This window comes from Acinonyx jubatus, chromosome A3 (genome assembly GCF_027475565.1).
Source record: "Acinonyx jubatus isolate Ajub_Pintada_27869175 chromosome A3, VMU_Ajub_asm_v1.0, whole genome shotgun sequence".
In the NCBI taxonomy this organism is placed as follows: domain Eukaryota; kingdom Metazoa; phylum Chordata; class Mammalia; order Carnivora; family Felidae; genus Acinonyx; species Acinonyx jubatus.
Genome location: NC_069388.1, coordinates 29954745 through 29977964, shown reverse-complemented (window position 1 = coordinate 29977964; position 23220 = coordinate 29954745). Strand labels below are relative to the sequence as shown.

Below are 23220 nucleotides of genomic sequence, written 5' to 3'. Positions count from 1 at the left end.
CTTGATCCACATACCAGGAAAGCCAGAATGCTGGGGAGTTAAGGCCCCCAGAAGCAACCCTCAACCAATGGTGAAAGAAGAGTTGGTAGATAAATATCCTAGCTTCTTCACTCATTAGGCTGGACAGCTCTGGGTTGTGAGTTCTGCAATAGATCCCAGAGTCCCAAGAGAGTGGAGTTTTTGAAAAAAACAGTGATACTCCCCTTGAAAAAAACACACCCTATACTGGCTCCCTTCCCTTCCCTGTCTTCATTCCCCTAAGCAGCGCTTCCAGATATCATCTCCCACATCAATGATTAGCATTTGAATTCTTGTCTCTGAATCTGCTTCAGGGAACACTGAAAACAAGATTAGTGGTAATTGATGGCTAGTGTGTCAAACCAACTGCACTGTGTAAAATGAAAGGAGCCAGACTCAAAAGGCTTTATACTGTATGATTCCATTCATATGATAAATTATATGATACAACTATAAGGATGGAGAATAGATTGGTGGTTTCCAGGGGTTAGGGGGAGGAGAGATGATTGACTACAAAAGAGTTCCATGAGAGCATTTTTTTAGGGTGATGGAACTGTTTCTGTAGCATGACTGTGGAGGTGGTTAAATGATCTATGCATTTTTCAAAACTCATAGAATGATATATCATGAATAAATTTCACAGAGGCACAAATAGCCTTAAAGACACATGGAATTCTTGCCCATTCAAGACATGCCCATTCTTGACATTTACAGAAGATGATCTAGAAGTCCAGGAAGGGAAAGAGACTTTCCCAGCACAGCCACTTCAAGCCAAAGCCAGGACTGGATACCAAGTCTCAACAGTATTAGGCTAGAAATCTTTCCAACAATAAGTGGGGTCTCTGTCATTTAGCCAATTTACCTCAGAAGTCTGTGCCTCAAAGAAAAACTGGTTATAAAGTGCTACAGTGTCAATCTTAGTAATGACACCTTGGTAACGACAATCCTTAACATCTCTGTTTCTTGCATCTCTCTGCTCCTATCCTCCTAGGTTCATACTATATCAGCCTCACAGGGATTCCCCACAGTGTTGGATCTCCTTCTTCCTGTATTCTGTGTCATTCTCTTTGGTGTAGTCTCGTTTTGGTAAAGCACATACTTCAGTTACTTCCAACTAATGAAACCATGAGATTGTGCATATCTGAAAGTCTTTATTCTACTTAGTTCTTGATTGATAGTTTCACTGGGTATAGAATTCTACATTGGAAACAAATTTCCTTTAGAATTATAAAGATATTACTTTAGTATTCTACCTGCCAGTGTTTCTGGAACAGTTCCAGTGAAGAGAAGTCTGAAGCCATTCTGATTCTTGAGACTTGGTATATGACTCGTTTTTTTCTTTATTCAAGCTTGTGTAATTTTCTTTGTCCTCAGGGTTCTGAAGTTTCACAAGTATGTGTGTTGGTTGGGCCTATTTTATATGTTGATCTAGGCACACGATGGGCCCTTTCAACCTGGAAATTTGTTTTTTCAGTTTGAGAGATTTTTCTTGATTTACCTCATTATTAATTTCCTCTCCTCTCCTTCTAGAATACATGTTATTCAGATTTTAAGCTTTCTGGACTATTCCTTCTGCATTCCTCTTTTCTTTCCTATTTTTCATTGTTTTGTCTTTTGGATCTATTTCTGGGAGATAACCCAGACTTTATTTCCTAAACCCTCTATCGAGTTTCATTTCTGCCATCAGGGTTGTTTGTTTGTTTGTTTGTTTTTAAAAGCTTATTTTTGTTTGCTGTCTTCTAAAATAGCATCTTATTCTTGTTTCGTGGATGTAATATCTCTAATCCTTGAGAATAAGTCTTGGTTTCTTCCAAGTTGTTTTTTTCTATTTCTTTTGGTTGTTAGTTTGCTTGCTTATTTTTATTTGTTTTTATTATTATTTGTTTCTTCTCTTGCATGTTAGCAGTTTTCCTCAGATATCTAGTAATCTGTAGCAGATGTTATTGGTGGCCTACCCATACCCTCAGCTGCTGCGAGTGTTGGTTATTAATGGATCAGAGTTGCCCCTTTCTCTAGAGAACTGACCTCAGACAGGAGCTTCCTTGTTTGGGAGATTATGGCCTCCTCCCTGGCAGCCCACAATCAATGATTGATTAATGTGTGGGCACAAAACAGCCCTCTTGCTTCAAGACAAAATCAATCCTGTCATGCAATTCACACTCCAGGGCTCCCTGTAGGATCAGACTGAGGCTAGACTCCAGCTGAGACCACATCCTTGCTCAGCTCCTTCCGGAGGAGGTGAGATATGAGGAGTAGAGAAGGTGTCTGCTGAGAGCTCACCCTCAATAAATCGTGTGCACCTGAATCTTCATTTAAGCCTCTTTTCTAGGGAATCTAAGGTGATCTTTTGCTGTCTGCTTTTGATTAAGAGCAAAGCCCTGAAAAACTTATTGAAAGTGTGGGAGTCAGACGTGTCAACTCAGAGATTCACTGTAGGGAGACATGGGTTGTCATTTATTGAAAATTCTAATGTCAGTATCTTTAGTTCTTTCCATTTGGACTGGTCAGAATTCCAGAGACAAGGGATGGAGTGTGGCTGCCAGGGATTTGATAAGTGAGCAGAAAAGAAAGCTGAGGATCTGTCTGCAGTGAGTAAATATTCACTTAATGGCCCTGCTCTTCACCTGAAACCTTTTGTTCTCAGCTGTTCCTGATGTACCCAATCCAGAAACCTTGTTTTACCCTCTCTGGAGACTACACTTCCAGCGCTCTGCCTGTTGGGAGAGGAGCTCTGCAGCATGGAGAGTGGTAGAAGAGAACTAGGATTTTAACTGTTTTCCAATCACCTTTCACCCGATTCTTCTGATATTGGCTTGCTCAGTTCCAGAGGTATCTAGGACTGCCAATTCCTTTATTTGTTTGCTTGGTTTTGGCTGTTTTGTTCTGTTTTGTTTTAGGATTTTGCCATGAAAATAGGTCTGTTCTTTGCTTTTCCTGGGCTTTTAGCTTTTTGGGGGGAGGGGGGTGCTGCTAAGTCAGTTACCACTCATCCATCTGTTTTCCAGCTTACAAAATTGTTTTTGCCATTGTCTCCCTTTCTATTTTCTCTGTCCTCTGAGTTTGTGTCTTTTTATTTATTTATTTATTTTTATTTTTTAAATGTTTATTCATTTTGGAGAGAGAAAGAGAGCTTGAGCAGGGGAAGGGCAGAGAGAGGGAGATAAAGAATTAGAAGCAGGCTCTGGTCTCTGAGCAGTCCGCACAGAGCCCAACGTGGGGCTCGGATCCACGAGCTGCAAGATCATGACCTGAGCTGAAGTTGGATGCTTAACTGTCTGAGCCACCCAGGTGCCCCAGGTTGTGTCTTTTTAAAAAATCCACTGAGGGGGCACTTAGGTGGCTCAGATGGTTAAGCATTCCGACTTCAGCTCAGGTCATGATCTCACAGTTCATGAGTTATGATCATGTGGGTTGGAAGGGCAGAAAGCCAAGATAAACTAGGGAAAGCTGCTTAGAGGAGGTGCTACAGTGGCAGGAGAAGCAAACATAGGTTCATTTTTCTAGGGAGAGAGTTCATCCCTTCTAGCTCTGCTTCTATGACTCTGTGATGCCAGCAGTCCTTCCAGAAAGACTGCCTGTCTCTCTTTCCTGTCCCTTGCTTTGGGATGAGGTGATGATGGCAGAGAGCTATTTGGGTAGATCAGATAGTTTCAAATGGGGGAAGAACCACTACAGTTCCTTTTTCCTAGAACAGTTTGTGGGCAAAGATATCACCCCACTTCACTTCCTCTTTCAAGATCAGACCTAAGAACAAAGAGAAAAGGTAGTGACACAGTTGGGTGGGAAAAGAGGGGTGGGAATTGTGGTGATGGTGGTATTCTAATGTGATGGTAGTGGTAGAGGCAGGAGGAGCTGAGCTAGGTAGCATGCCTTGCTGCACAGTCATAATTTGAAAGTTCCATGGTGGTCATCTATAAGCAAAAGGGAGATGGATGTCAGTAGGTAAATACTCCAGCCTCATCAACATTTGGAAGGACAGTGTTGAGACTGTTCCACAAGGTTTCTCTGAGTTGCCAGCAGAATGGAGCCCAAGTCACCCAGAGCAGTAACTGGCTCATCAACACACCTTTGTATTGGCTTTTCTCCCTTCCCTATTCTGCTTTCCCATTTTCCCCCTTCTGTTTCCTGAGATTACCTCCTAAGTAAATTACCTGAATTCCAGTCCTTGTCTTGGGTCTATCTGGGGGAGAACCCACACTAAGACAGGTGTACTCCAATCCAGTAGCTAGTCTGAGCAGGCTGCACCAGCCCTGAGGAATTGTGCCTCCACTTTCTCCATCTACAGCTGGTCTCAGCTAGCTCCCACATGGAATCCTGAGCACATTTATGTTTTGAGGGCTCTGAGTTCTATTTGGGTTATTGGGCCTGTGGGTGCCAGAAAGGCAGAATGGATTTCTGGTGGCTAAGGAAACAGAATCCCTGACTCCTGTTTCTGAGGGTAGACATGGCTTTACCCAAAGCTACCATGCACATGGAAGCCTACACTTCCTCCCCCACTTGCACTGTTTTCGTTGTATGCATACATCCTTCATCAAGAAGCAATTCAGGACTCTATGGGCAGGGTCACACCCCACCTAGAGGTCCACATGGGCTATCAGGAGGGTTCTTGTAGGAGGAAGCCCAGCAGGAGACTTTGGAATTCTCGAATGAAGGGGCTCAGGGAACACAAGAGTATGCCTCAAGCTCTCACAGAAATGGTGGGGACTCCTCTGCTGACCTAGTCCAAAGTGTCAAAGCATTGAATGGTCAACTCTTGGAAGGGTTATTCAGAGCTGTAGATAATTAAGTAGCCAAATCATTGGCCAATATGAGGAATGTGTTTCTGGAATAGTGCCCACCACTCAAGAGATGGATAGGCCTCACAAGGAGGAGAGGATGGGTAGAGGGGCTGGGCTGAGAACAACCCACATGATCTCTTTGATTTCTAGCTTCTCTTTGAAAGACTGATTTTGCCTTTATTGATCACACAGTCATTCAACAAACTTGTATTGAGCACCAGATCCAAGATGACTGGTAGCCCTTGGTCCCACAACAGTTACCATTCAGAAAGTTACTGTTCCAAAATTGGTTACTAACATTTGACTTAAAATTAGATGCCATTTATTTTCCAGAATACAGAGGAATCTTGAAGGACTTTTGACCATGTGGGTAAGGGCAATTTTCTGAGTAATGGGTTGGGGGGGGAGGTGAGGAAAACGCTTTAAAAGAAGTATAAGGTAGGAAGAGGACTGGAGGGAGGGGGAAGAGGAAATAGAAGGAGGGACATCCTCTGAAGCCCTAAACAGTGAAGGCTTCCCCACTCCTCCATCAAGGAACAAGGGACCATGTTAGCTGAGAAAGCTACTACTTCAAGTCCTGGATGCCTGCTGTTTTGGGGTATGCACCTAAACTGCCCAGGCCTCTCTTAATGTACCCACAATCACCCCACATGCATTTTGTCTAGGTGGGGGTGGCTGGGTATAGTGAGAGGGAAGTACAACCTTCTGTATCAGTAGGCAGATAGGATCATGGATCAGCTTGTGAATCTCCAGCTGGAGACACAAGGAGACCAAAAAAATCTGACTTCTCCAAGAGAAACAAGGAACAATCTATTATACTCTCTCTCTCCTGAGTTTCACAAGGACAAAGGACATGAAGCTAACGCCACTCCACCCTCAACCCTATAGCCTTCTTGGACTGGAGAATTTCTAACCAAGCTTTTTAAGCAAACAAGACAGGTTTTCAAACACGTATCAGTGGCAGCAGGAAAAGGAAGCCACAAGAAGGGAGGAGAAAGAAAAGAGAGCTTAGCTCTTCTCACACCTGTGGAACCTTCCTGGCCTACCAGGGAACATCACCTGCCCCAACAACCATTGTTGGTGATTGTTTGCCAATCACCTGCTAGGTCTTGAGAAGACATTGTTCCCATCATTAAAGGGTTCACATTCTGGTTGGGGAGGAAAATACTAGCAAATGAGTATGAATCCTAAGTGTGCCTGGGGCTGGGATGGACTTGGGTACAGGACCCAGAAAGTTTCCAAAAGAAAGTCTGTCAACAAGGTAGGGATAGGAAGACTTCATTAAAAAGTGACTATGGGGCACCTGGGTGGCTCAGTCAGTTGAGCATCCAACTCTTGATTTCGGCTCAATCATGATCTTACGGTTCGTGAGTTTGAGCCCCATGTTGGGCTGTGTGCTGACAGCACTGAGTCTGCTTGGGATTCTTTCTCTCCCCCCCTTTCTGTCCCTCCCCCGCTCATGCATAAACTCACTCTCTCTCTCTCTCACTCTCAAAATAAACTTAAAAATACATATTTTAAAAAGCAACTATTAAGCGTTCCTAGATAAGCTTGCTTTCCTAGCAGAGAACAGCAAGAATACAGGCACTGAGGGTGAAGCATCGTGGTGCTGCTCTGGAAATGCCTGGAAAATAAGGATCAAAGTACTAAGTGGGATACTTTAGAAAAAGACAGTAATATGGACAGATTTGCATATAATGAGAATTGATTTGCATGGGAATCAATAGGCCAGGAGAGAGATGAGGAGGCCCAGTTTAATCAGTGACAGGTATCAGGGCACCTGGGTGGCTCAGTTGGTTGAGCGACCGACTTCAACTCAGGTCATGATTTCACAGCTCGTGAGTTCGAGCCCCACATCGGGCTCTGTACTGACAGCTCAGAGTCTGGAGCCTGCTTCAGATTCTGTGTCTCCCTCTCTCTGCCCCTCCCCAGCTCGCACTCTATCTCTGTATCTCTCTCTCTCTCAAAGATAAATAAACAGTAAAAATATAAAAATTTAAATTTAAAAAGTGACAGGTATCAGCAAACCACAGTTGAGAAGGCCATCCTGGTAACGGCTTTCATTGAGATCTAGAAGGGAAGGTAGAAGGAAAAGCCCCCTGAGGTTCTTTCAGGGCAGGGAGGGATAAGTGTTGACAGGCAGCTTTAGAGGAAGAATGGGTCTCCCACATCCTTCCTTTTTCTACACCCTATGCAGCACATGCCTCCAACCATCTCTCACCTTGGAGGCCTGTTAACTACTGAGTAACTTCTTGAGATGTTCACTGATGTTTTTGTCTTTACTTCCCCCTTGCCGGAGGCTTACGGTTTGCCAAAGCAGAAGGAACTTGTCTACAGGCACTTTCCACGATGACTTTTTGCTTCCCAAAATTAAGCCACTGAGTTGTTTATGGCTTAATTGAGGAAAACCTGGAAGGTAAGAGAAGGAAGGAGAGCCTCAGAAGGGGACAGGGGGACTGAGCTGTACCCTCACACTCAGCTGAGGAACCTCAGAGGGGAAGGGTGTGAGGCCTCCTGCAGGCTCCCAGCATCGACAAAGATTTCTGTGGCCCAGGAGTGGCAAAGCTAAGGGCTAAGAACAGAAGGGTGTCTCCACAAAATATACTGCCTACGAAAGATGAGAGGCCTGCACAGATCCGTGGAGCTGCAAAACTTGAGGCTTTGATATTACAGAAAATGTTGAGCCCACTCCAAAACCAAGGTCAATTTCTTGACTGCCCTGTGGAATGACAGCTGGGGGCTGAGGGGACCCCAAACAAACAATGTAATGCACTCTTTCTTGCACACACTTCACTCTGTGCAGATTCTGGGTCTCATCTCCCACTGTGGTTCCAGCATTCAGCTGACAGGACCTGCTGCAAGAGAAACGGAGGGTGGGGGCGGTGTGCGCTGTCTTTCCGTCAAACTAATGGGCATTCCTGTGCCCCCGGAGACTGGCAGACTGGATGGTAGGCAGGAGGTAGCGTTCCAAGCCTTCTCTTGAAAAAAATGTTTATAGAACATGCAAGAATACTAAACAGATGAGAGAGTAGGTAGATCTGCCCGCAGCAAATCGGCCGGTGGAGTATCCGCCCCCACCCTCCAGTGGGCGGGGCGGGACCAGGCCGGTCGCCAAGCGTTGCGCGTGCGCACTGCAGACTCTGAAGCCACAGCGCCCTCAGTGAGGTGGGCGGGAGCTGCCCGGGCATCCGGGTCCCTCACCCCGCCCCCGCTGCATGAATGAGAGGCGCGGTGCCCGCCCCTCCCCCGCCGGGCCCGCCCCTCGTCGGGGGCCGCCGAGCGCAGTCTACAGCCGCCACCTCAGCCGCGCTCTGTCCCGACGGACACTCGCCGCCAGCAGTCTGCCGCCCGTCGCCCGCCTCCCGGCGCTGACCGTTCCGCACACCCGCCGCCGCAGCCGGCGCACCCGAGTAAGTGAGGGAGCGAGGGCGGAGCGCCGGGGGTCGTCGCCCCCGGGCCGGGGCTTAGGGGACCGGGCGGCTCCGGGTTCGGGATGCTGAGGAGACCGCGGGCCCGCGCCAGCCTCCCCCGTTCACTCTCCGGGCGTTTCGACGAGGAGGGGTGGCACAGCGGCCCAGGCCGGGAGGGACGCGGAGGGGGTCCCCGGGGCCGGGGGTGCGTCCCGCACAAAGGGCGGCGCGAGGCTGTCTGTCACCCGGAGGTCACAGAGGGAAGGTTCGCGGCTCCCCGCACGCCCCGCTAGCCCGTGCCCGGCGTGGGTCCCCGGGCTTGGGTGGCGGCTTGGATAAGCGGGGAGGCGAGGACGAGGATGGTGAGGACGGCTGCCTCCACTCTGGCGATGGGAACGCGCTTTAGGGGGCGCGGCGTGGCAGTGTTTTCCTGGTCCCCACCTGCCCCTCCCCTTTCTTTGTGGCGTTGGTCTCGTGCCCGTTTGTCACTGTGCGTATGGCTGTGGGCTGGGGTGAGACCTCTTGCCTCAGCTTACCCATTAATTAAAGTCAGGTGGTGGCCCCCCTGTCTGTGGGTGGGGGCGTGTGTGCTTCCATAGGCCGGAGACCCTCCTTTGTTTCTGGAGACCTAATTGTGTGCGTGTGTGTGTGTGTGTGTGTGTGTGTGTGTGTCCCTCCTCCGTGTCCCCTATGAAATGAGAGAATCAAAGATCATTAAAAAGGGTCTCAAGAAAAAGAGACACTACTTCATCAGACCTCCACCCAATTCTGCCTCTGGTGTTCTTTAAACAATATTGTATGTTTCTTACTGCAAAACCAGCGTGTTTTAATTGAAAGTGAATGTTTTTATATGTTGGTTGGAAATTAATATTCTCCTCTCTGTATACCTACAACACTTTGCTTTTTGGGTTTAGTTAATGGAAATATGCTCGTATATGTGTGTATGGGAATACTCCAGGACGTATAGGACACCGCCTTTGGGGTTTCGTTCATTGGTAATGTCAAGGTACTCACTCCTATACACGTCCACAGAAATACTTCGGTATATCTAGGACACTGTTTTCTCAGCTCCTCAGTACAAGCAGATTTTGTTTCTCCCTGCCTCCCTGTGTTAAGAAGGTGGTCTCTTCACCTCCTTGCTGCCCTTTTTTTTTTTTTTTTTTTCTAAATGCTTTGGCAAAGGGTTTTATTGCACATTCTCCTGGCATGCGCCCTTGCTTTGATCTGAATTTTCCTGTGTTCTGTTGTCTGGTTGTGTGGCCCAGCTCAATGGCTCCTCTTACAGGACTAGGGGAAAACAGAACACCTTTTATCCTTGTCCTCATCCCCAGAGAGAGAGGGAAGCTATGCGGTTCCCACAGACTTGGGTTCCGTGGGCCGGACCGCCTCACTTTGTTGTCTTGGTGGAGTTAGGAAGAGTTACAGTTGATGCAGACCGATGAAAAGGAGGCATTAAGAGTACCAGTTACTCCTTGCTGTTTCAGTTGGACCTTTTTCTCTTTTTAAACCAGATGTTATAAGTTTTAGAAGATTGTTGGTTGCATTTTCAGTTTCTTTTTTACTCTTACGATTTTGCAGAGTGATAGGAAATTAGCCACACTTGTTGATAAGAAACATATTTCCAAAATATATTTTTATGATGATCTTTTGATTGAACATAGTGGTGGTAAAAAAAAAAATAAGAGGATCTTATTGGGTGATGTGAATAATTGAATTGGTTCAGTTTTAAGATTCTCTTTAAGCTTATTTTTTAATCACGTGTATTTTAATTCCTGGTGTTTTTCAGTGCAAAATGAAATCCAAACTTAAGCAGTCTTCCATAGCATGTGTTTGTTTATGAATATTTCCTCTATTAAAAACATTTGCTTTTAATTTGAAGGGGAAATTTTCCATTGGTTGGATAAGGATATTTTATTCTTGGTAAAAGTCTATGTTAGCATAGTCAAATTCTTTTTTTGTAGAAGTTAAAATTAGTAAAGGTTGGCTTTTCAGTTTGGAGAAGTTTTGATTTTATGGTAGAATTTAAATAAAATTTCAATGTCATTGACTTAAAAGAGGTTAACTTACAAATAAAGGCTTCATTAATTTCATAAACTAGTGTCACTAATATTGAAGCAACCCCGATAATTTATAACTGCCGGCATGACATTTTTTTTTTTAGGAATTCCCTTAAAACAAACCACAAGGGGAAGTCTTAGATAAACAGAGTAGTATAACCGGAATTATCACTGAAATAGGCTTGCATAGTACCGCAGTATTGTGGAACTTGAATTTTGCAAGAGTGACTTAGCTATTATTTGTATCAAGAAAGGAACTGAAAAACATCTTGGCCATTTTATTCAGCCATGTTGTTAATCAAAGTCTTTACCGACCCATAGATTAGCATTTGTGTAGTATGATGTTTAAAGGAAAATTCTAAAGTAATGTCTTTGTCATGAAAATAGATTAAATTATGTTAAATGTTGTTTTACTAGTAAATGTATTCTTTGTTAGCAATACTAATATTGTTATGTCAGTGATGGTAATAGCATGTATGGTGATACTTTTTTACTCCAAACTGGGATATGTTGTCCCCCCAACAATGTCTGATAACAGAAAGTAGAATTTTTTTTTCTGTTGAGCATTTTCTATCAATAATTGTTTTGTTTCAAATGGTAGCTCATTTAAAAATCAGTAATAAAGTTATGTTATTATAATGTATTAGTTCAAACTATATGGAATTGCCATTTTTTAGATTAGGGAGTAGTGAAAAACCAGCAATTTCAGAATGTTGAACCACCTTCAACTCTCAACACTTCCTTCGGATATTTACCTTTATATTTGATTTTTAATGTTTAAACTTCTTGATTATCTGTCATTGGACATTATCTGCGGAGTTCTATTTTGGAAGTTGAGGACTTGGTTGTCCTACATAACCATCCTTCCATCCCCCCACTCCTACCTATACTTCCCAGTCAAGTCAGTATTCAGTATTTATATGACTGAGAGTGTACCTGTTATTCACAGATGAGCCCTGTAGGGTACTAATAATTACATTTGCTGTCTTGTATGACTTTTGTTTCTCTAAATTAAATAATTGCCTCTTTTGTTTGTTTTTCATTTGCTTAGTTTTCTTTGTCCCAGTCACTGACTCATTCTCAAATTCTGACAAAACTAATAATCTTTCAGTATTTCCAGGTAATCTGTTGTATTTCTTTTTCCTAGCTGTCACCTAGGACTTCCGTTTGTCATCACTTTGGGAATTCCATTTGCCCTCCTACTGTGTTGGATCCTTTATTTCCTGGATCCTATCTCTTCCTTATTCTTTAGCACCTTCCTGAGAAAGGGGACATACAAACTGAAATTCTTCCTGAATTCAGAAGATGTGTATCTGGAAATGTCTTCATTTTACCCTCACACTTGAGTAGTGGTTTAGCTGAATATTGAATTCTACATCAAAAATTAGCCACCCTCGGGGCGCCTGGGTGGCGCAGTCGGTTAAGCGTCCGACTTCAGTCAGGTCACGATCTCGCGGTCCGTGAGTTCGAGCCCCGCGTCGGGCTCTGGGCTGATGGCTCGGAGCCTGGAGCCTGTTTCCGATTCTGTGTCTCCCTCTCTCTCTGCCCCTCCCCCATTCATGCTCTGTCTCTCTCTGTCCCAAAAATAAATAAAAAACGTTGAAAAAAAAAAATTAAAAAAAAAAATTAGCCACCCTCTTCCGAAGGCATTGTTCTGTTGGCTTCTGGTATTTCTGTTAAGAAGTCCAACCCAAGTCTAATCCCCATTCTCTTTTTTCTCCCACTTTGGAAGATTTTAGGATGTTTCTGTTTTAGGATCTAGTTAACACAGAGAAAGTTTCTTCAAGCCATGAAATGGAATCACCTCTGGAATCTACAATAAGACTATCCAGTTCATTTTTTTAAATCCACCTTAGGAAGTGACAGAACCATTCATGACCAAAAAGAAACAATCTTTAACCTTCATAATTAAATATGTCATAACTAAATACAACAAATATATTACTTACAAGAATTTCTATTCTGAGAAGATGGAGACAAATGGAGCTACATAGATAGACAACAGTTTAATGGGACATTGTCAGTGACTGTGATATAGCTCATGGATACATATTTTTTATTTTATTTTTTAGCCTTGAATTGTTTTCTTTTCACAGTTGCCTTATCCCTCATCTAGCTTTTCCTTGAGTACACATTAAGTAGTTGAATATTAGAGAACTTCAGATTCATGACCAGAAAACTGAAGTAGGCTCTCAGCCCAGGAAGGCTATCAGATTCCTAATGTTTTTGCCTGTAACCATTTAATCATTTCTTCCCACTCTTTAACTCATGAGCAGCCCACCCTTCCTCATGCAGATAAGCAGGCTTCATATTTCATTGAGGTTTAGAAGTTATAAGACAGATACCACTCAGCTTCCCTTCACTGAATCTAGAAATCCACCTTTAGGGCCAATGTTTTCTTCCTATCAGAGGCTAACTTCCCTCCTTTCTGTATTCCCCCTCATACCTACTCAAGGACTTCACTTCTGAATATATGCCTGTCTTTTGCATCATCAGCAGCTCTCCAGGGCCACTATCCATGTCAGCATGCACACATGCTCTGACATTGCCTATCTTTAAAAATAATTTTAAAATTACAACAGAATTTAAAACTTCCCCCTGACCTCCCATCCATCCTCTTCATTTACCTTCATGGTTAAATGTCTCAAAAGAGAACTATACATTTCCTCCCTACCTCTTTGTAAAATGTGTCACTCTCTGAAATTCTGTTGTTAACTGGTTGTGTGTGTGTGTGTGTGTGTGTGTGTGTGTCTTACCCCCTTGGAACATCAGGTCCAAGAAGGCAATGACTTCCATCTGCCCTGTTTACCACCATGTCCCTTAGAATAGCAACTGGCACAAGTACCTACTCAATGTATGGGCAAAAAAGGGTAAAACTGACATTTTTAACCTGGTAGACTAGCTCCTGCTTTTAAAAAAATATTTTCTGACAAAAAAGTCAGTGTTTATTTTTTTAATTACCACCTTATGCTACACTTAGAGTTGAAAACATGACAAAGACTATATTAATTGAATTTTTCTCTATATTACATTTCATTCTTTCATAAGTATAACTTAATACTGTCATTTTTGCACCCAGATGCTTGGAGTTGAATTCCAGCTCTTTCAGTTTAGCCATGTGATCTTGGACAGGTTTCCTGATGACTGTGTTTCCTCACCTGCAAGATGGAAATAATAATAGTACCCACCTCATATGTTTGTTGTGTGGGTCAAATGAAATAATATGTAAAATGCTAAAGTCAGTACTTGGCATGGGGGTAAACACAGTGAAAATTACAATTGCAGTTTTTGTATAGCCTTCTTCAGTTTCTAATATTTGATCTAATATTTTTGTTCAGAGTACTTACATCACATAAGGTATATTGGCTATAAATGTGACTCACCTGTTTTTGTCCTTTTTCTGATTGCTTGCATCTCTATTCCTCATATTACCCCATGTGATAGATTAGTAAAATGATCTACAATTGATAGGTGAACACCCTATAGCAAGTTCTGCACTTCCCAACAGTTGGTCACTTAATAAATCATTTTGAACACTTGATAAAGTATTTTTTTTTTTTCAAGCCAAATCCTGTTCTTTGGCTTGCCTGGAAGTGAGGCCCTTTCTTCATGTTATTCCACATTAAGTTTTCTAATATTTCTAGAAATGGAACTTTTAAAACACCCAATACATCATTAATAGATATTTTTTCAGAAGTAGCTGTAAGACACTGTTGTTTTCACTTAACTTGGTGGCTGGGAAGATAAGTATGTGTAGCAATACAAAGTCCACTTTTAGGGACTTTGAAGGATACAGACAGGCTCTGTAGAAGTTCAGAGTAGAGTGAGTCAGGTCCTGCAAGCCTTAAGGGATTTTTACAACTTTTCTGCATGTTAAATTGTCTGTTTAGCCTATTTCCTTATTATTTGATTTGATCTTTACTTTGAAAGTTTACCTGATAATCATGGGAATAGTTTAGATTTTAAGGTAGATAATGTACAAGCTAAAATTGAAAGCAACTTTTAACTTGAGAAATTATTTCTTGAAGTAATTGATTTAGCAGTTATTCTACCTCTTTCTTTTCTTATCTAGGTAGGCAGTGGGGATTCCTCCAATTATCTGAGCATTTCGGAGAGCAGAGTGTAGTGCTTGGTAAATTTAGGGTTCAAAAAGAATGCCAGATGGTTTGAAAGGAATTGTGAGCACTCCAACTAGTGCCGTCCATTGAAAGCCAGCTGGCTGAGTTTCCCCTGCTCTGGAGGTAGGAACCAGACACTTTGTTCCATGCCAGCTGGCCCAGGAGTAGCTGGCCAGCGGCCTTACTTTTGGTTGGTCATTCCTGGGAAAACCAGCCTGGGCCTTCCATCTGCCCTAAGGACGGTCTGACACCAGAGAGTTGCTCTCTGCCTCCATGGTACTCCAGAGAGTTGGAGCAAGCCTGTGTGGCAAGGAAAGAAAGCCACTTTTTAGATGCCGTTACAAGTGAATCTCACATTAAATTGTGAATTTGCTCTGAAAAAGTGTAATGCAACTTGAATTTTTATGCATTTAGTGCTATTAGGTGTATTAGAGTTGCTTACTACTAAAGTAACCATAATGAATGTTTTTACATTGTAAATGACTTCCAGTTTACCTACCTACTTTCCAAGTTCCTTTTTTTATTTATTGTCTTCTTTTTTTAAGTTTATTTATTTTGTGAGAGCATGCACCCAGGAAGGGCAGAGAGAGGGAGAGGGAGAGAGAGAGAGAGGGAGAGAGAATCCCAAGTGGGTTCTGCACTGACAGCCCCCGCTGAGGGGCTCGAACTCACGAACCTGATTAAGAGTCAGACACTTAACTGACTGAACCATGCAGGCACCCCATTTATTGACTTTTCTTAAAGTGAGGTTTTCCTGTTCTTAATCTTCTAAAGTTTTGGTCATTCAGATTAGTAAATTTTCACCTTGTCAAAGAACTTGCTCCTATATAAACCATAGGTTTCTGTAGAAGGTTAATTATGTGTGTTGCCTGAAAATCTGTGTCTCATTTTGTCTGTTATTTATGTTTTCACAACTAGGCAGGTGTTTATATCAGATACAGTTCTTCCATTAGCAAACAATGTCAGAATAATTTGGGTGTTCACTTCGGCAGCGCATACACTAAAATTGGAATATCAGAATAATTTGAGAACAAAAGAAGTACAAATATGGCATTACAAGTATGAGCATTCAGTTCATTTGATGACAGTGTTTATTGAATTCTAAAAATTAATAATTTTGCCAGTCTATCAGTATGCTTTATGTTACCTTTAAAAATTTTTTTTTTAATTTGGAGATTGAATGGTGCTGCGTCATCTATATTTGTTAAGTTCATCTAGGCAAACCAAAAAATTATGAACTATTTGTATCTCTTTATTATTTTCTCCCAACTCTGAGCATGAAAAATTATGCTGAATGATATAAACTTCAAATAGAATGTAGGTGTCCTATCCAAATAGGCTCTTCATCTTGAACTGAAAGAAAAAGTTTGGCAGATAATGAAACACCAAAGTATGAGCTAATGTAGTTTATAGGAAGTGGGTGGGAAGGAAAATCAGAGGTGTAGGCTTTCATTCTTTTCCTTTAGCAGGAAAGAAATTGCAAAACTTCTTTGGAAATATGCTGGAAAGTCTCATGCTTAGCTATAATTAAAGTTTTTACTTAAAGTTATTAATTGTCCTTGAAAACAGGCCAGGATGAATTATTATGGCAGTAAGAGTGATTTTTTTTTAATCATAGAACAGTAGATTAATAGCCAGGGGCAATATTATACCCAGAAAATCATCCTTCACATTAGCTAACCTTTACAAAATACCTTTTTTGTCAGTAGCTTTACATGTATTGCTTATTTTCTTCTCACAGCAACCCTCAAAGGATTTTTCATAGATGATAAGAGGTCTAAGAAGTAACCTGTTCAGGTTCACAAGGTCAGAAGCCAAGCTTAGAACCCAGGTTTTTGTCCTCCAACCCACCACATGTCACAGTTGATAATGTCAACTTTCACAAGAATACAGCTCTTTCCTATTCAGATGCTATCCTGCACTGGTACTTTGAGAAGACTGTTGATAAAGGGAATTCAGAGACTGTTGCAGAAAATAGCAAGCAAATAAGGAGAGATTTGAAGAGCCTGTACATTTTTTTAAAATCTCTTCTGATGCTCTTGAAGTAATTAACCATTGCAGAACTACACAATAAACAAAAAATGAAGCAAATAAAAATAACTAGAAAGGACTATATAGTTTCCTAGTGTTGTCATAACAAATTATGACAAAGTGGATGGCTTCCAGGTTTCTCCAGTTCTGGAGATCAGAAGTCTGAAATCAAAATGTCAGCAAGGCTGCCTGCCACACTCCTTCCAAAGACTCTAGGAAAGAAACCTTCCTTGCTTTTTCCAGCTTTTGGTGATTCCACCCATTCCTTGATTTGTGATTACATAATTCTAATCTCTGCTTCTCTCTTCATATGGCCTTCTCTTCTTTCTATTCTAAAGACATGGTCATTGGACTTGGGGCCACCCGGACAATCCAAAATGATCTTATCTCCAGATTCTTAATTATATCTGCAAAGACCCTTTTTGCAAATATGGTCATATTCCTCAGGTAAAGATGTGGACATATCTTTTGGGAGGCCACCATTCAACCTGTTGTAGGGGTAAGAACTTCTTTAGTGATAATTTTCATTTTTCACTGCTATATTACTCAGAATCCCAGATTAGATAAGTATTTGATAAACCATGATACAAAATGGGGGAAAGTCTTGAAAATATAGGATAGAAGACAAGTTCAGAGGGAGGTTTAGGGAATCGGAAGGTTTCATGGAGGTTGTATTGCTTATGAAAGACCATGAAGAATAAATGGTCGAGATAGCCTGAAATGTGCAGATGGTGGAAATATCCAGAACAAAGATAGGGAGGCATATTCAGGGAACCATAACTAATGCATTTGACTAAAGTGTGGTACTTAGAGAAATAGTGGTGAATGGGGTTGAAAAGTCTGAGCCAATTCATGGGAGGCCTTTAGTGTTGAGTTGATGAATTTGTACTTTGTTTAGAGTTGCATATCCATGAGAACACTGTTTCTAACAGGAGCCTTCAGAGCTATGATAAAATCTTTGGAAAAAAATCTACATTTTTTCTATAAAAAGATTTTCAGAGGGATTCATAACCCTAAAAAAAATGTTAAGGACCACTGCTTCATTAGAAATGAAATGTTTTATGCTTTGAAGATGTTTCTGGAAGATTATTGATTTTTCTGTTTGGTTTACTTTGAACTACTTGGAAGATAAGAAAATGGAGCTCCAAGGAGCCTTAGTCAGCACTCTGTGTGGAATACATTATGAACATTGCATACTAAAAAGTTAAAATACTATTTCAGGAGGGATGTGAAGTAGGTCCAGGGTTCTTAGAAAAGCGATCAAATGATTACATAAAAAGAAAAAAATTCATAGCATTCAGTTCAAAATGCAGCTGTGATTTCTGTTTTCTGTGTCTCAATTTTTGTTATTTCAGTTCACTACCACCACCCATTTAGAACTCCAGAATTATATAAAAGCATGACACAATTCTGAGGAGAGAAAGCCAACAGCTGTGTTCTTAAAAGTTGTGTTTTTTTAATGTAGTCTGTGAAACTGCTTGTTCTCTGCTGTGGATTTTCAGTGGAATAACCTACTTCAGGAATAAAATGATATATTCTGTAGCTGTTTGAATGTCTTTGTCTGTTTGGGCTGCTATAACAAAATACCCTAGCCTGGGTGTCTTATAAATAACAGAAATTTCTCACAGTCCTGAAGGCTGGAAAGTCCAAGATCAAGGTGCCTACAGATTCGGTGTCTAGTGAGAACCCACTTCCTAGTGCATAGATTGTACATTTTGCTTTTTTGCTGTGTCATCATGTGGTGCATAAGGGCAAGGGAGCTATCTGGGCTGGGCCTCTTATAAGGGCACTAATCCCAGGGTGTCTGGGTGGCTCAGTGTACAACTCAGATCTTGATCTCACAGTTTGTGAGTTTGAGCCCCACATAGGCTTCAGATCCTCTATCCCCCTCTCCCTGTGCTCCTCCTCTGCCTGCACACGAACACACTCTCTTGAGAGAAAGAGAGAGAGAGAGAGAGAGAGAGAGAGAGAGAGAGAGAGGCAGAGTGTGAGTGGGGGAGGGGCAGAGAGAGGGAGACACAGAATCTGAAGCAGGCTCCAGGCTCTGAGCTGTCAGCACAGCTGACATGATGTGGGGCTTGAACCCACAAACCAGGAGATCATGACCTGAGCTGAAGTTGGACGCTTAACCTACTGAGCCACCCAGGCACCCCAATAAATAAACATTAAAAAAAAATAAGGGCACTAATGCCATTCATGAGGGCTTCAACCTCATAATGTAATCACCTTCAGATACCAGTCGCATTGTGGATTAGGTTTCAATATATGAATTGAGGGTTGGGGGATACAAACATTCAGTCTGTAGCACTGACCATATGGTACAGAGAGAAAATTGATGTTTCTCCTTATAACTCGATTTCTAAATAATGAACTGCCATTGATTTTTTTTTATTGATCCGTTTATTTTCTACCCAAGATTAATATTACTTAAAAGATTTACCTGTACTGTTTTTCTTTTTTTTTTTTCAGTGTATGAAGTTTATTGTCAAATTGGTTTCCATACAACACCCACCTGTACTGTTTTTCATACTTCTCTGGTAGTGAGGTTCTTCTTTTTCATTTTTTTATTATAAAAAAATTGTAAGTATATTCAAAAGTAGATAGTACAACATACCTCCATATGCCCATCACAAGATGTTCAGCTGTTACTAGCGTTTTGCCACATTTGTTTCATTTATCCTTTTTTCTTTCACCTTCATTTGCTGAGGTATTTTTTTTAATTTTTAATATTTATTTTTTTTTTATTTTAGAAGAGAGAATGTGAGCAAGGGAGAGGGGCAGAGGGAGAGAGAGAGAGAGAATGAGAATCTTAAGCAGACTCCATGCTCAGCACGGAGCCCAGTGCGGGCTCAGTCCCAAAACCCTGGGATCATGACCTGAGCCAAAATCAAGAGTCAAACATTCAACCAACTGAGCCACCCAGGCGCCCCTGTTTGCTGAGGTATTTTAAAGCAAATCTCCAGCATTTCAGTGTATGTACCCTGACATATTTCTAAATGTATTTCTAAAAAAAAGTAAAGACATTGTCTTATAGACCCCAAATGCCATTCTCACACCTAATAAAATTAACATTTACTTCTTGGTGTCATCTAATAGATAGACCCTATTCAGGTTTGCCTGATTATCTCAAGAATATGTTTTTTAGAGATGTCTTGTTCATACCAGGATTCAAAGTCCCTGGACCACTTTTGGTCATTTTGTCTCTCGTGTCTAATTTGATCTAGGGCACATCCTCTTCCCACCCTCTCTCCCCACCTTTTTTGGTATGTCATGGACTAGTTAGTTGCAGGAACCAGGTCATTTGTCCTGTGGAATATCTCACATTTGGGATTTGTCTGTTGGCTTCTTCATGGTGTGAGTTTATTAATCTATTCCTAGTATTTCCTACAAATGGAAGTTAGCTCTAGAGGCTTGACTAAAATCAGACTTCAGTGCTTTGGCAAGAATGCTTAGGAGGTGCTTAATATTATACCACATCCAGAGGCCTGCTGTTGTGCCTGTCTACCCTGCTTGTAGTAATGATAAAAGACTCCACTGATGGTCATGTCAGTATCATATTTCATCCATTGCAGCAGAATGGTGATTTTCTTATTTTGTTATCTGATCCACATTTAGTAACAGGAATTCTGTAAAGAAGACTATCTCATCATGTAGGGCTATTTAGGGTTACCCTGAAATATGCTTTGTATAAGAGGCTGTCAAGTATATTTTTTAATATTTTTTTAATGTTTATTTTTGAGACAGAGAGACAGAGCATGACCCGGGGGAGGGGTAGAGAGTGAGAGGGAGACACAGAATCCAAAGCAGGCTCCAGGCTCTGTTAGCACAGAGCCCGATGCGGGACTCAACCCACGAGCTGTGAGATCATGACCTGAGCTGAAGTCGGACGCTTAACCAGCTGAACCACCCAGACGCCCCTGTCAAGTATTTTTATAATAATTGTGTTCTTGATAAAAGATAATGAGTTTGAATCAGAATAAAAAGAATTGAGTTACTCTTTTGTTTTAATGAGTGTCACAGTGAAATTCTGAGTACTATAGCAAAATGTGAACGATTGCTTTTCTTTTACAATTGAGAATGTGGACTCCAGTTGCTCTGAAAGTTCAAGGTATATATATGAAAGCCTGTTATAGACTAGAATCAAGCAGTGAAGAGGAAAGAATACTAGATTAGGATTAAAAAATCAGGGGATTTCCAGAGTCAATTTGGCCCAGCCCCTGAATATCTATCCATTCATTCTTCCCGGGCTGAGCATTTTGTGTGTGTGTCCTTAAAATATTGTCAGTGTTTTTGTGAAATTGTGTGTAAAGAAATCAAAGTTGTATGTTGTAGAACTAATGTTTGAATATCTTTAAAGACAAGGAGAATTCTTTATTGGATATCATTCTTTTTATTTAAATTGTACTTTATGTGTCTCTTGATCACCATTTCTCCTAATACTTCTTGTTTACCTTCATGTCTTCATATTCTTATCCAGTAAAACTACTAAATAAAGTCATGCTGAAAAAAAAGCCTTACTTATTTGTCATGCTTCATTTACCTTAATCCAGATTGTTTTTATTCATCTTTTGAATTTGTGTGTTGTGGGGAAAGTAACCTTGATACCAAATGAAAATTAAAGAGGCCAGTGTTCTTAGCTTAGTGACCATCTCTAGAGAGTCTGTAATGTTACTTGAGAAAGCCGTTAAAAGTTTGTGCTAATATGATTTTTCATAGGCATACCCTTGCTTACTATTATTTTTAAATAATAATACCGTGTGTCTTTTCTGAAAGATAAAGAATGCTGTTATAAAGGGATCTTTCAAAAGACCATCAATAAGATCTATACTTATTTTTAGTCAGTTGAGCTAAGCATAAAAACTATTCCTCATCAGGACTCTGAAATGGTTTTAGTATTGAAAATTATATTTTCCTAGGTTTCAGCACCAAAAAAACCCAACAAGAAACAAAACCAAACAAAAACCCATTACCTTTTCCTACTTTAGAATTAACACAGATGCTTGTGGAACACCTACTCTCTTTAAGTCATTGCACTTACTGAGTAGTAGAGTTGATTTCACTATTAGGATGAAGATTGTTGTTGTTGTTGTTGTTGTTGTTGTTTTTAAGAGCCCTCTAGGAAATTGTATTTCAGCTGTTGCCTCCTCACCTTCATTTAATGCAGCAGGAAGCCCCTGGGCCTGGGCCCCAAGATGCAGCCTTTGTCTTGTTTCCTTGTTTGTTAAGTGCTGTATGGGCTAGAAAGTGGTGGAGTACTGGAATTGTGGGGTTGAAACTCTCCTCTTTGGAGGCCACAAAGCTTGTGTATTCTCACACAAGGGTGGCTTTTGTCTTCTTAGGAATATCTCAATTATTTCATCCAGTATGCTGCTTGGATTTACTGTCTTGCCTTTATTCATATCAATAAATTCTTATTGAGTATCTTTTTTTTTTTTTTAATGTTTATTTATTTTTGAGAGAGAGAGAGACAGAGCTTGAGCAGGGGAGGGGTAGAGGGAGGGGGAGACACAGAGTCTCCAAAGCAGTCTCCAGGCTCTGAGCTGTCAGCACAGAGCCTAATGCGGGGCCTGAATCCACGAACTGGAAGACCATGACCTGAGCCAAGTTGGACACTTAACTGACTGAGCCACCCAGGCACCCCCTTATTGAGTATCTTTTAAGAGCCAGGTATTGTTCAGTCTGAATTTATAGAAATCTCACATGGTGTGGTAAATAACTCTTATTAAATAGCTCCAGTACGCTTAATGAAGTTAAGGTATAGTTCAATTCTGAATTCATTAGATCTGAGGTTGTAATTCTAATATTCTTTTTCTGACATTTTAAATATAATCTGACTTAAAAGTTCCTATAAAGCAAATGAAAACTGGCTCCTCATAAGGAATTTCAATACTTTCTGCAGGCTAAGATAAATAAGAACAAATGTAGTGAAATCAGTGGAACTCGCATTTAGATTTTATTCAGACTAACTTTCCAACTCTTATAAACCTAGCATACATTTTTGCAGTTAATTACAACTTTAATTTCCTAAAAGGAAAAAGGCATGTGGTATTTAAGTTCTGGCCCTACTATTTGTTAACTGTGTGCTTCAATGAAGGTAGTTCTAATGGAATGTTTCAGAGTTACTGAATTTATAATTGAGTTACTTCAGAGATATTGTGAGTATGGTCTATCTCATTTAGTAAAGTGCTCTCCTAATGATTTTTGCTGTTAGGCAATTTGATGGAACATGGAAAGAGTTGAACACAAAATGGAACACAAGAACAAACAATCCTCGCTACATGTCAGTGATCTCCTTTTCATAAGGATGAGACCGTTATGCTGCCATTTTCACCTGGCTACTGAGCTGTGGCTGGTTCCATTCCAATAGCAGTCAGATGATATTAAAAAAAATTGTTACCACTTAACTGCTCTGCATACTTTCTTAACTTTTTAGGAGAGTCTGGATACATCATTTCTAATGTTTGTCTTAAGTCTGTTCTCTTCCCTCTCCCCTTTTTTTTTAAACAGCCTTTCCGAGACATAATGTATAGCCCATACATTGAAAGTGTACAATGCAGTGAGTGGTTCTTGGTATATTCAGAGTTAGGCATCCATCACCACAGTCACTTTTAGAATATTCTCATTGTTAATATTAACAATATTCTCATTGTTATTGGATTATCTCAAAAAGAAATCTGTATCCTAGCCATCACTCTTCCATCCTGCCCCTTCTGCTCGCCCGTTCTCCACCCTAAGCAATCACTAATCTACTGTTTGTATCTCTATAGATTTTACCTATTCTGGGCTTTCATATAAAAAAAATCAGACA

The 23220-nt window shown here is 41.1% G+C and overlaps 1 protein-coding gene across 4 annotated transcripts in view; it reads left to right on the top strand.

Annotated features, from left to right (window-relative positions):
* The first annotated feature begins 8026 nt into the window (after positions 1 to 8026).
* RNF24 (ring finger protein 24) overlaps positions 8027 to 23220 on the top strand; it is a 76502-nt gene continuing 61308 nt past the window's right edge. For 2 of the 4 annotated variants that reach the window (XM_053200206.1, XM_027069633.2), the window contains exon 1: positions 8027 to 8206. The gene's annotated coding sequence lies outside the window, so the exon portion shown is untranslated. The remainder of the gene's footprint in view (positions 8207 to 23220) is intronic. The other 2 variants (XR_008289189.1, XM_015078143.3) reach the window with 1 other exon arrangement.